This window comes from Aedes aegypti, chromosome 2, assembly GCF_002204515.2.
Source record: "Aedes aegypti strain LVP_AGWG chromosome 2, AaegL5.0 Primary Assembly, whole genome shotgun sequence".
NCBI classification, from domain to species: domain Eukaryota; kingdom Metazoa; phylum Arthropoda; class Insecta; order Diptera; family Culicidae; genus Aedes; species Aedes aegypti.
The window spans coordinates 244,725,759-244,738,333 of record NC_035108.1 but is presented as its reverse complement, the minus strand read 5'-3'; positions in this window follow the sequence as shown (position 1 = coordinate 244,738,333).

Below are 12,575 nucleotides of genomic sequence, written 5' to 3'. Positions count from 1 at the left end.
TTTAATAAGAGTTATCACTTCTTCCAAGTCAGTCCTCCAAGAACAGTTGGAAATATTCCCCATATTGAGGATGCCTTTAAAATCTTGTGTAACTTGATTTGCAATTGAACTAGTGAGTTTCAAAAAGACTTAGAGTCATGGTCTAGTTGAAAGATACAGATCCTGCCATGTAATTTTTATTGCAGGATCACGAGTTCTTTGAATTTGCCTTCTCGTCACGTATTTAAGACAGAATAAGATCTTAAGATTGTCTCGCCATATAGGGTAGGTGTACTAGTTATGGACATAGTGGTTCCCTATTTCGCCATACGGGATTGCTTGAATGTTTTCTTTTTTTGAAAGATTTTGTGTGTTGTATTAGTAAGATTTAAGCTATATCTTGAAGTTTAAACATTCAAAAAGATTTAAAATGTAAAAGTTATCGAATTTTCCATTATGTCGAAATAGGGAACCACTATGGCCATAACTGGTACACTTTCCCTATAACAACTGATTTGAATTTCATTTAAGATTTTGGTATTACAATGTCCCTTGCTTCAACAATATTATAATTCCACATAATTTGTTAAAGTTTCAAGAGCATTGACAATACAAAATTTCGTTCCCAAAGAAATGTTTAGGTAAAGATTACAATCGATGTATGTTTTATATGTATTCCAGACAGCTCTTAAGTAATTGAAGGTGAAGTAATTGAACAAATTCTAGAAAAGTCTATAATACAATTGGATAAAAGTATGCAAAGATACATGGCATGGTACACATCTCCCAATTGGTAGGGAACGTGCCTCTGGAGCCGGCCTTCTAATGCAAAGAAACAAGTTGATACTGTGAATTTTGGAAAGCAAACAACTTAAGTGAAATCCTATGAATTGTTTATTCCAAATCACCCTATATTTGTTTGATTTTCTATCGGGCTTTGATTGTAAAGCCCAAGTGGGAGGATTTGCTGCGAAATGATTCGAAAACACGCTTATTAATTCGACCAGATTTGTTCCGTTTAATTAATATTCAGCTCACATTTATTGATTAATTTATGGCATCACGATTTCTGTCTCTCCTCCGCTGCTGAGCTGAGCATTCTTTCACTTATAAATCGGAGCTATTCATTAGAACCTTCTATTCCCAACCCACCGGAAGGCGACAAATGCTTTTGATATTTATTTTTATTCCATCCACCCAGCCGAACCTTTGGCCCACACCTTTGGAAGATTTTTCGTTCAATCTGGATCTGAACAGCGGAGGAATGGCTCGTTTCTTCTTGAAAGTAAACTGGAGGTGGGTGGGGATTGGTATGAACACTTTAGATCGTGACACGTTTTCAGGAGAAATAATTTCACATTTTCTTACAGCGCTCTGGTCCTCTTTTTCCAGTAAGGTGAGGGTAGCAACGAGATTGGAAAGCGCAGTGCGGGAGCGTGATTTCATGATTTTGCCTTGAAATACTTTTGTATTTTGCAGAATTGGCCTTCTCCGCCCACTATCCTTCTTACCAGACATCATCCACCCGGGAGGGCGCTGAAGTATGAAGCACTGTAGCGTATCGCAAGACTTTGCAGGAGGTATCCTTGCTTTGACGGAGCAAATATTTAATAAGGTTTGACAGAGCAGCTGTTGCGATTATATAATTAAATAATTATTGTTACGAGTATGGGAGGTTTTCAGCACTTTTGTGCGCTGATATTCATTTTTATAGCAAATGCAGGCTTCGTTTGCGCCGTGATTGGACGTACAACAACAAGTTTTAAACCTCACTTTTGTGAATTTAAAGAATCATATTTTCTTTTGTTCGTATAAGTAACCATATTCAGTAAATATTCAAAGAAGTGACCTTCTAGGAGATTTCCAAGAATTTTCATACAGCTTACTGTATCCTTCAAATGGTAGTCGTACATGTTGTATGAAGCATTTTCCTTGCCATAATAAACGTACAGTTTCAGCAATGAGAAGTAATCATCACGATCGTGGTATATCGTCTGTACAAAGCAGCATCAGATGGGTAGCAACTCATATTCCCCACCCATCAACAGTTGGTATTCCATGCCGGAAATAACAGTAGTAGCGCATCTCTGTTGGAAGTAATAATTTCGCTCGCTTCCCATCCCGGGTACGTGTTCGTATTCCGTATGATTTTCAAAGCAGTAATAATATATCATGGAGTGTGGTGAATATTTAAATATGCTTTTACCGTTGGTCGGCGATTTCCTGCCGGGGGCGTTGGGAGTTCAGCATTTTAATGGATTGCGGTCATAAGGTGGACGGAGTCAAAATTTGAAGTATAGGATTTTATTTCTTCCGTTCACCGCACATATTTTCACTAGAATTCTGCTTGCTTTCGAGTCGAGAATCATTCGGAACTGAGTTGAGATTTATCCTTAACGTTCGTTAGATCATACTTTCGTGGTGAATTACGAGGTATGATCTGAACTTTAGTCTCATCTTGTTAGTCAGGTTAAGGTAATAGAGTCTGGTAATTTAAGGATTCACGGTACAAAGTCTTTGTTACTGGCAATAGATTTTGAAATTGAATCTTTTTTACCTAGCAGATGGATATAGACCCGGAGTTTGTCAGTCCTGAGACTACACTTGAAGCCAGAACAACAATTGTGAATACTAACTCATCAAGGAAAGTTAAATATTGGTAATTCAAGATCTCACGTGAATGCTGATTACAAATTTTCTATCTCATAAACTATCACTGTGCACACAATATACAAATGCAAACATTATTAATGCTTACTAGGCCATGTTGTATTTTTTTTTTGAATTTTGTTTAATGATTGATTGATTATATGATTAAATTGTGATTAAGATTATGGTTATTTAATAAAGTTAGCATCTATATAAATAAAAATGGAATGGTGTTTGTATGTCAAGAAATGGCTTGAGAACGGGCTATCGGATTTTGAAAATTCTTCCATAGTTATGTTCCGACGTGTTTGTGTATATAAAGAGCAAAGGATATTTAACGGGAAAGTTGAAAAAACAGGAGTGAACGGAACTTCCATTTTGCACGGGGCGTTTCATGGCGTTTTTCAACAGCCTACTTGATGGCAAGACGAAGTTTGCCGGGACCACTAGTTTTTAATAATTGTGATTAATAGCTTTGAAATGATTATGATTAGCTTTTGATGTTTTGTGATTGATGATTGATTTGTTTGATTAACAATAATCATTAATCATCGATCATTTTTTTTACGCTGAAAGAAAAAATGTTGGCTCATAAAAAAATCATTTGCTTGATATTTATTGTTTGAAATTATTGTCTTGAAGCTTCATCAATCACGTAGTTGCCCAGACAACCAGAAATTGCATTAAACCTCACGTAATATCTCGTTTATTCATACAAATTACATCAACCCGCAGTGCACGGTGGATAAAATCTCCAGATTGATTTGTTCCCTCGCATAAAGCCCTTTTTTCTGAGTTCATTTGTACATTTTGTATCGTCCCGTACACTCATACAAAGTAAGTCGAATCAATCCGTAGCAGCTGTCATATCAACATTTGTTATCAGAAGTTAAGTCGCATAATTAGTTCGGTACAATATTTATACACTCGCATTGTATGCTATTATTTGTCACATAATATATGCACGTATATCGCCTCCATTTTGACGTAGAAGGCCTTTTCGCGACATCTTATAAGTGAAATTTTGCACATGTAAAGCCTCCAGGTGATTTTGTTATACGTACATTTTGTTTGTCTGGGGCTATTGTAGATCGCTTATAAACGCTTATTGAGTCATCAGCATAGCAATTGAGAGAGTTAAAAGCAAAGGTATGTAAGTGACAAAAATTTAGTTTTGAGAAAATCTACTTTGATGATAATAAATCTTCGAGCTGTTTAGTAGAATACCTATAAGTAGATGAAAAAACCGAATTTAGTACTATACCATTTAATTCCACTTAAGTTTGTATCCTTTGACAGATATGCGTATTCCGACCTCAACTGTAAGGCCGTCTTCAGTGTCGTGTACTAGACTCGACTGAAGTTTTTTCATCTACTACTTTGATGTTTTATCAGCAATTTTTCATCCCATACAAATTGTATGGGAGCCAGAAAAAAAATAAGCCAACCTTCTTAGAATTATGTTATTTTTTCTATTTAATGGAAAAATTACCTAAAACACCATTGAAAAGCTTGGAAACAGTAGAATTTTTCAGTACACTTAATTCAAAACCGACCAAAGTGTCACTTACACCCCTTTGCATTTGGGCCCCTCAATTTTGAATCAGAATTTCTGATGATTTATCGCCGTGACAGTCGGAAGTTTTTTTTATGACTGTTATGAGCATTCTAGAGCTTTTTAAAAATAAAATAGTCTTTTTCCAATTTTTTGTTGTAAAATGTATTAGTACCGATATTTTATCGGTGACTGTTGCAGTAAGCCGTGTCGATTTTGGCAAATTTTCGAAAACGAAAAGCCGCATAGTCACAAATGATAGCAGCAAATGGACCCAAAAAAATCCCGCAAAATTTTAAAATTCTAAAAAATCGTTTAGCTACTCGGCAAGCGACCTGAAGTTTAGTATGGGAAAATGATTTATTCAGTATGGGTAAACGGACCGTTTCAAAAATAAATAGAAAAAGATTCTTTAATGACCTACTAAAAATCTCTCCCTAGCTGAGAACATTTCGTTAGAACACAAGTTTCTAGTAGCTTTTTAAATAAACGAGTTATAAATTTTGGAAGAACCGAAAATTTTATACGCATGATTTGTCATTTTTGAATCTGGCATCACGGTGCATTTTATGTAGAAAAGTGGGCGGCAAAGTCATCTTCCCCCTCACCGCCCGCTGGATGGAGGTGCCAAGTAGTTGTTGAAACTAGTTTTACTTCAAAGTTAAATATTCTTGTGATTTTCAGTAGATAGAAGAACGGTGTCTTCAGCAAAGTTGTTACCTAGTTCAAGGACTACCCTTTGGTGATCCTATTTTTTAGGAACTCAACCGCTAGGCGGCGCTAGTGACTCTCTACAGATATATGCTAGAAGGTCGATATCTTCGTCAAGTTTGTTCAGGTTGAAAATTGCTGTCAATTAAACATTTTGGAATCCAAGATGGTGGCCTAAAATCAAGATGGAGACTTCCAGTCCATGAAAATCGTTGGTTATCTATGCATCGGGCTCGTTAATTAGATGTGGAAAATGGATGTGTTACGTTCCTGTAATGCTCCCTACCATATGTTGTAGCCCAGACAACCAGAAGTCGCATAACATTGCATCACACCCGCACTACATATCGGATGAAATCTTTTGATCGATGAGTTTCCTTGCATAAAACTCTATTTTATGAGTTCATATTTACATTTTGTTTTGTCCCGTGTACTCGTACAAAGTAAATCGTACCAATCCGTAGTAGCTGTCAAATCAACTCTGTTATCTTAGATTAAGTCGTACAAGAGTTCAGATTACTCCGTAACGGTATACATCGTCTTTTTTGTGTAAACCAAGAAGGAGATCCAGCACTGCTTGCGTATTTGGCAAAGTTGTTCACTAGCTCAAGGTATACCTTCATACAAGCCCTGAGATTCAAAATTTCTCAACTTGGTGGCGTAAATACATTAATGAATGTTTGCCCTTTACTGGCATAAACCAGATTTGCTGGTATGTCTGAAACATAGTCTTTGGAAACTTGCAATCAGAAGACACAGTGTGTTTGTTTGACAAATTGAGACATGAATTTGCGAAAAAATACGCGTTCTAGTGAGACTCGAACTCACGACTCCGTGTACGCTAGACCGGCGCTTTAATTAACTAAGCTACAGAACACCTTATGATTCTGCGGAATAGAAAGCCAAACTGAATCCGAGTACTAACTATAAACACATCTCTTTTTGCAAATCCATGTCTCTTTCGGACTTAGATGCCAAACCCCCAACACGCTCACGTTTGTATCTCCCGATCGCAAGTGAGAGCGAATTGTTTATGGATACTGAGTTCTTACGCTCTACAGCCGCATACCTATAAGCCGAATGCTTGCCGGCACTTATAGGTATGCGGCTGTAGAGCGTAAGAACTCAGTATCCATAAACAATTCGCTCTCACTTGCGATCGGGAGATACAAACGTGAGCGTGTTGGGGGTTTGGCATCTAAGTCCGAAAGAGACATGGATTTGCAAAAAGAGATGTGTTTATAGTTAGTACTCGGATTCAGATTCATAAGGTGTTCTGTAGCTTAGTTGGTTAAAGCGCCGGTCTAGCGTACACGGAGTCATGAGTTCGAGTCTCACTAGAACGCGTATTTTTTCGCAAATTCATGTCTCAATTTGTCAAACAAACACACTGTGTTTTCTGATTGCAAGTTTCCAAAGACTTTGGTGGCGTAAGTGAACATAAAATTTGGTCATCTTCGGCAAAGTTATTCGGTAAGGTAAAAGGTACTGAACAACTTTGCCAAAGACGCAATCAGTTCTGGATCTCCTTCTGGGCCATACAACATATGGTTGAAAGCGTTACAGGAACGTAACACATCGATTTCAACATATAATTACCGAGCCCGATCTGAAATACCCATTATGCAATGTTTAATTGACAGCAATTTTAAACCTGAACAAACTTGTCGAAGAAATGATCAGGATCTTTAGATACAATGATTTTTATGGACCTGAAGTTGCCATCTTGTTTTCAAGGGAATTTTTTAGAAAATTTATTTTTTGCAAGGTTTCGTTTGGGCCCATTTGCTACCATTTGTGACCTAGGGGGTGCGAACTCAAACATTCAGGTTGATCAAATTGAACACAATCTTTTCCACGAGTGCTAACCGTTGCTTGTTTGTTTGTCTCACAGGAATCCTCATTCAAAGTGCACACTTAAATTACTTCACAAAAAGCTTCATCAGTTCAATGCAGGCAATTAACCTAATGAACTGCCTTAATCAGAAAGTTTCTGGCTGTATGTTAGTAAGAAACATATTGTAGAACAGTTGTAAAAGACTAATGCACAATTTGGAACATACATATCTTATCTTTAAAAATTGGCGGTCTTTATGTTACATAAATTAATTAACATATTTTAGCGTGACGAAATCATGATCGTACATTTCTAGGCATACTCAGATCATTTTTACGGAAAATTTAGTTTGACAGCAGCCTGTCTGCTTGTTGATTTTCAATTCACATCCCCCAGTTTGTGACTATGCAGCTTTTCGATTTCAAATATTTGTCAAAATCGATACAACCTACTGTTGCAGTACCGTAGATACGGTACTCAGCAAAAGTGGTCGGTACCGGAAACCGTAATAAGCTGAAAAGCAGTTTCTGTCCACGTAACTTCAGAAAGAAGGAAAATTATTGACTGATAGGCCTTCCTTCCTAGTAGTGGTAACGTCCGCGGCTACAAAGCAAACCCATGCTGAAGGTATCTGGGTTCGATTCCCGGTCAAACCAGGCTCTTTTCGTAACGGAAATTTTCTTGATTACCTTGGGAATATAGAGTATTGTCGGGCAGGCACGACATACAAATGCGAAAATGACAACTTTGGCAAAGAAAGCTCTCAGTTAATAACTGTAGAAATGCTCTTAGAACACTAGGCTGAGAAGTATTCTCTGTCTGAGTAGAGACGTAATGCAGTACGAACACACCAATGGAAACGCATGGTTTTTCATAATCAATCTACAAAGACCGTTTCAAACGACGAGATATTTTTGTCAAATGTACCTACTCAAATTTGATTTTCAGCAAAAATGTTAGGAGAAAATAGAAAAACAAAATCACAAATTCCCAAAAAAAAGGTTTATATCTCATTATTTATACTAATTTATCGTAAGCTGGAATAGTCTACTAATTAGGCGCCATCCCCCGAACCATCGAAAAGTTTCTTCGCCATTAAATTATTTCAAGCTCATGAGGTTAAACGTCCCGACGAGTCCCATGTCTCGTGAATCGCAGCGGTTTTGCTCTCTCTCTAGCAATAAATTTCCCCCACGTTGCATGTTAAATTAATTTTCATATTTTTCGCGAAATGCATAGTAACAGAAAGGGGATGTTGGTCTCCCTCTGCTTGGGGGTTACATTCACCCTGCAATCCATGTAAATAACTATAGCATCCATAATAAGCTATAAATTCCGTTGACGTCATGAATATGAAAATTACTTCCGATATGTGTCCTATTTCAACATTCTTGGTAAAAACATATGCGAGGATTGCATGGCAAACCACATCAGAGCGAAGAGTGGCACATTTAGCCTAGGATTTTTATACGGTTGTAGGACATAAGGTAAAAGGACAGAAGGTCAAATGACAAAAGGTCGAGGGACAAAAGGTCGAATGGACAAATGGTTGAATGAACGAAAGGTCGAATGGAAAAAAAGGTCGAATGGACAAAAAATCGAATGGCATAAAAGGTCGAATGGACGAAAGGTCCAAATTGTACCGTTGAAAAGATTATCAGTTGCTAACATTTGACCACATATTTCTCCCTTCTCATCTGAGGTTTTTTCTTCTTATAAATGATGCTGTTCTTTAGAACAACCGTTTGAAGGCTATTATTTTTCAAACAAAAGATTCATCTTCTGAACGTCAGTTGTTATTATTTGAGTTGAGTTATACATTATAGTGATTTTATACTGTTGTAGACACTTGTATCAACGATTATTCTTTCTTTTAAACATTGACTGTTCTTCATAAATTTCACATTTTTTGCAATTGAAATGTTGCCTTCTTATAAATATCGGCTGTTCTTCATGCCTCAGAGTGTTTATGGGCATTTCAATTGGATTTTCAACAAAGGATTTTCCTTCTTTGAAGTTTTGCTGTTTCAAGGCTATGTATCAGAGTTGACTGTTGGTTTCGACTGATTTCAATTAGCATCAGGGACTGATAATCATCCTTTTTCTGGAATTACGCCTCAACTAGGGTAGGATCTGCTTCTTAACAACTCAAAAATTTACTGAGAGCTTTCTGATAATTTGATCATTTTTGCATTTGTGGATCACGCTTTTTATTAGGAGATCTGCAACCAGAACCGTGAGAAGATAATTCAATGAATGCGGGTGTGATGTCGCAACACCGACGAATCTGCCCATGCTCTGAAATGAGGTTTACAGAAAACACATATATTACTCTTAGACTCAGACTCATTTGTGTTCGGAATCACTCCGAGGAAAGGGTATTGCATATATCAATTTAACACATGCAGCAGAAACAGCCTAAGCAAACTGCTTCCCCTAGCTGCCTTGTACATTGTTACAAGGAATCAGCCTCGGCAGAGCGTACCATCTAACGAGTGGCTTGCACCTCGATGCACTTAGAGTTACCGTTTTGATTCATATTACGGACAGCTTCAAATTCCGGACACTCTACTTTGTATGGGAAACATTTCACACGAAATGTTTCAATTTTTGCCGTTCAAAAGTTCTCGATTTCAAGGCTCGTTTTAGTAAGCATTTTCCATAAATATCTTTGAAAATTTATAATGCCCAACTACCTTAGATGTCTCTTTAGTGGTTTGACGATTTCAATTAATGATTTGACTGTTCCATTAATGATTATCATGAGCTGTCCGGAATTCGAATCAAAGTGTCCGGAATATGAGGCAAAAGTGAGGAAGCGTCCGGAATAAGAATCATGAAAAGGCCACACATTTTGATTTATTGAAAATTATTCAAGTTGCGGAAGCGAATTCTTACCCCACAATTCGAAAGTTAAGGGCTTCCAACGCTTGATAACGCTAAAGAATCATACAGAATGATTTATTTTGTATGCTCTCTGCTGGGTTATACTTCACTGAGGCCTTAAGTGTCCGTAATATGAATCAAAACGGTACATAATTCTCAGGAGAACATAAATGAAGTAACGAGTCTTCAACCAAACCACCTTGCAATGCATCAGAATCATAGTGTGCTGTGCTAGAGCGGAGCTTCACGAAAATTCTGAAAGCGCGCGCTAGGGAAGTAGATGCGTTCGTTGCGATGCTCGGTGCTACGCTTGCCATCGATATCCAAGTTGTAAAATAACTGCTTAGTAACGAAGAGTCTCTACAACTATTTTTACCTCATTATGCAAGTGTCTAGATGGTCGAAGACGCGCGATCCGGATGTTACAATTTTGATTCTCGTTTCAAAATTTTGTCTTCACTTCAATTATAGCGCTGTTTTTGAACAGTGCATGCGATGGAGCAATAGAAATATTAGTAGTAGAACGCTAATGACGTGGTTGTCACCAAACTGATTTCAATTTTTATTACCTTGAATTATGGTTTTTCATTGTTTGTTCTATACCATGATGTTGTTTTGGTTCTTAAAATTAATCTGACATTTTGAGGCCCGGTACTCACGCTGTCAGTTCGTGGCAAACTAGATGTTGGTAACACGATCAGCAGCGACATTAGCATTCTTAGGTTAATGCTTCTACTGATGGAGCACATTAAGAAATATCTCATGAAAAACGAGGAGCACCAACATAAGTCTTGAAATGTACAGTGCACGGGTGAGCCAGAAAGGAATGTGGCTCTAGCACATAAGGCTACAGCACGTACACAGATACTCTGGATGCATTACGACCTGAAAAGTCTAACAAAATTTCACCCCAAAAAGATCGTTGACTAGCTGAAATTGATTCTCCCTCAGCAGCATTTCTGAAAATATGCGCGTTTTCGTCACGTCTATTTTTCGTCGCTTGTGCTTAATGTAGTGACAACTAGATTTTTTATCTACAGAGTATGTCCTTTTTTTCTTCCGAATTTTTTGTCCATTCGACCTTTTTTGCCATTTGACCTTTTGTCAATTCGACATTTTGTCCATTCGTCCTTTTGTTCATTCGACCTTTTATCCATTCGACCTTTTGTCCATTCGACCTTTTTTCCATTCTACCTTTTGTCCATTCGACCTTTTGTCCACTCGACCTTTTTTCCATTCGACCTTTTGTCAATTCGACCTTTTGTCCATTCGACTTTTTGTCCATTCGACCTGTTGTCCCTTCGACTTTTTGACCATTTGACCTTTTGTCATTCGACCTTTAGTCCTTCGACCTTTTGTCATAGATTCTTTTTATACTCATATCATAATTTATCATGAAACCACTCCGGTCATCAACTCGTCAACTGTTTCGCAGATATCGCTGCTCATTTTCGGGCATGTGCAATAGTGCCCGATTACGATCATCAATTTGTGGCGTGTCAAATGTAATTGAATGTGGGACGCAGTTTTTGTTTGAATTATTTTACAAACATGCATGTCAATCAATATTTGATTAAGTTTGATCAATGTAACCAGTTCGGTCACAAAATGGAATTGTAGCTGCATTGGATCATGTGATGTACAGTTATATATTTATTGATGAAGAGTACCTAGATGATAATTGTTGCAAGAGGCCAGTGGAAAAACTCAGAGTGAGCTTTGCAAAACTTAAAAATGTATCTTTTTTATAGCCCGATATATTTTTTTTATAATGCATGAATGAAGTAGGGGAAGATCCCCCAATACCAGACACGTAAGCTACTAAATTCGTATTTAAAATATATTGGTTTTATGAGATCTTGTTGCCCATTAATAATGATAAGTAGGGTAGATTTACCAATAGTGGAGGTACTAAGCACGATTGAACTTCATTTAACCGCCTTAATTCTAGAAGCGCAATTAATGTACATGTTAATATTGTAACGGGAAGTAACGACCATTCACTATATGAGAAAAATGATTTCATCACAGTAATCCACGACATGTCAGTGAAAAATAATACCTCCACTATTGGTACACTGTTCCTTTAGTTGCGGTATATTTTTAATTTGTGTTCCTATAGTTGCGGTATCCGTTGTTTTCTTATGGGATCCTCCACTATAGGAACACTTTACCGCAACTATTGGTACAAGTAAGAAAAGTTTTAGCAGTTTTAGTGATACTTCATCAGTTTTAAAGCAATTTGAACGCTCTTTGCGACTATTCCGTGTATCAACAAGCCAATACGTCGATTGGCAGTGTCGGTTCTGTGGCTAATGCAATAAAATCAGTAAAAACGGCACTATCGCAACTATAGGAACACCCACAACTAAGGGAACACTTACCATATTGTCATTTTTGTAGCGTGCAATTTAAAAATGCAGTCGCCTCTTCACATCTTGATATCGAAGGGATCATCGAGATAGGGAGAGATCGAGACAAAGAACATTAATTTAATTAACACGAGATTGGAAATCACTCCTTTACTAGAAAAATAATAAACAAACAAACTTCATTTAGAGTTTTCAAATTGTTCTGATTCACTTAAATCTGGTTTAGTAACCTTTGATAATGTTCATATCGACATATGGAGAGAAAATAGGCAACAAAACATCATCAGGAACACATCGAGATATAGAGATATCGAGATATGGAGAGAGAAATCGTATGTGGAATGAAGAGACCGAATCAATCATCGACATAGGGAGACATATCGAGATGTAAAATATCGAGATGTGGAGAGTCGACTGTATAAATACGAATTTAGGCTTTGTATCATTTCGCGGGGCCTTCCTTAGTCGAGTGGTTAGAGTCCGCGGCTACAACGCAAAGCCATCTTGAAGGTCGTATAGTAAATTTCCTTGATTTCCCTGGGCATATAGTATCATCGTACCTGCCACACGATATACGAATGCAAAA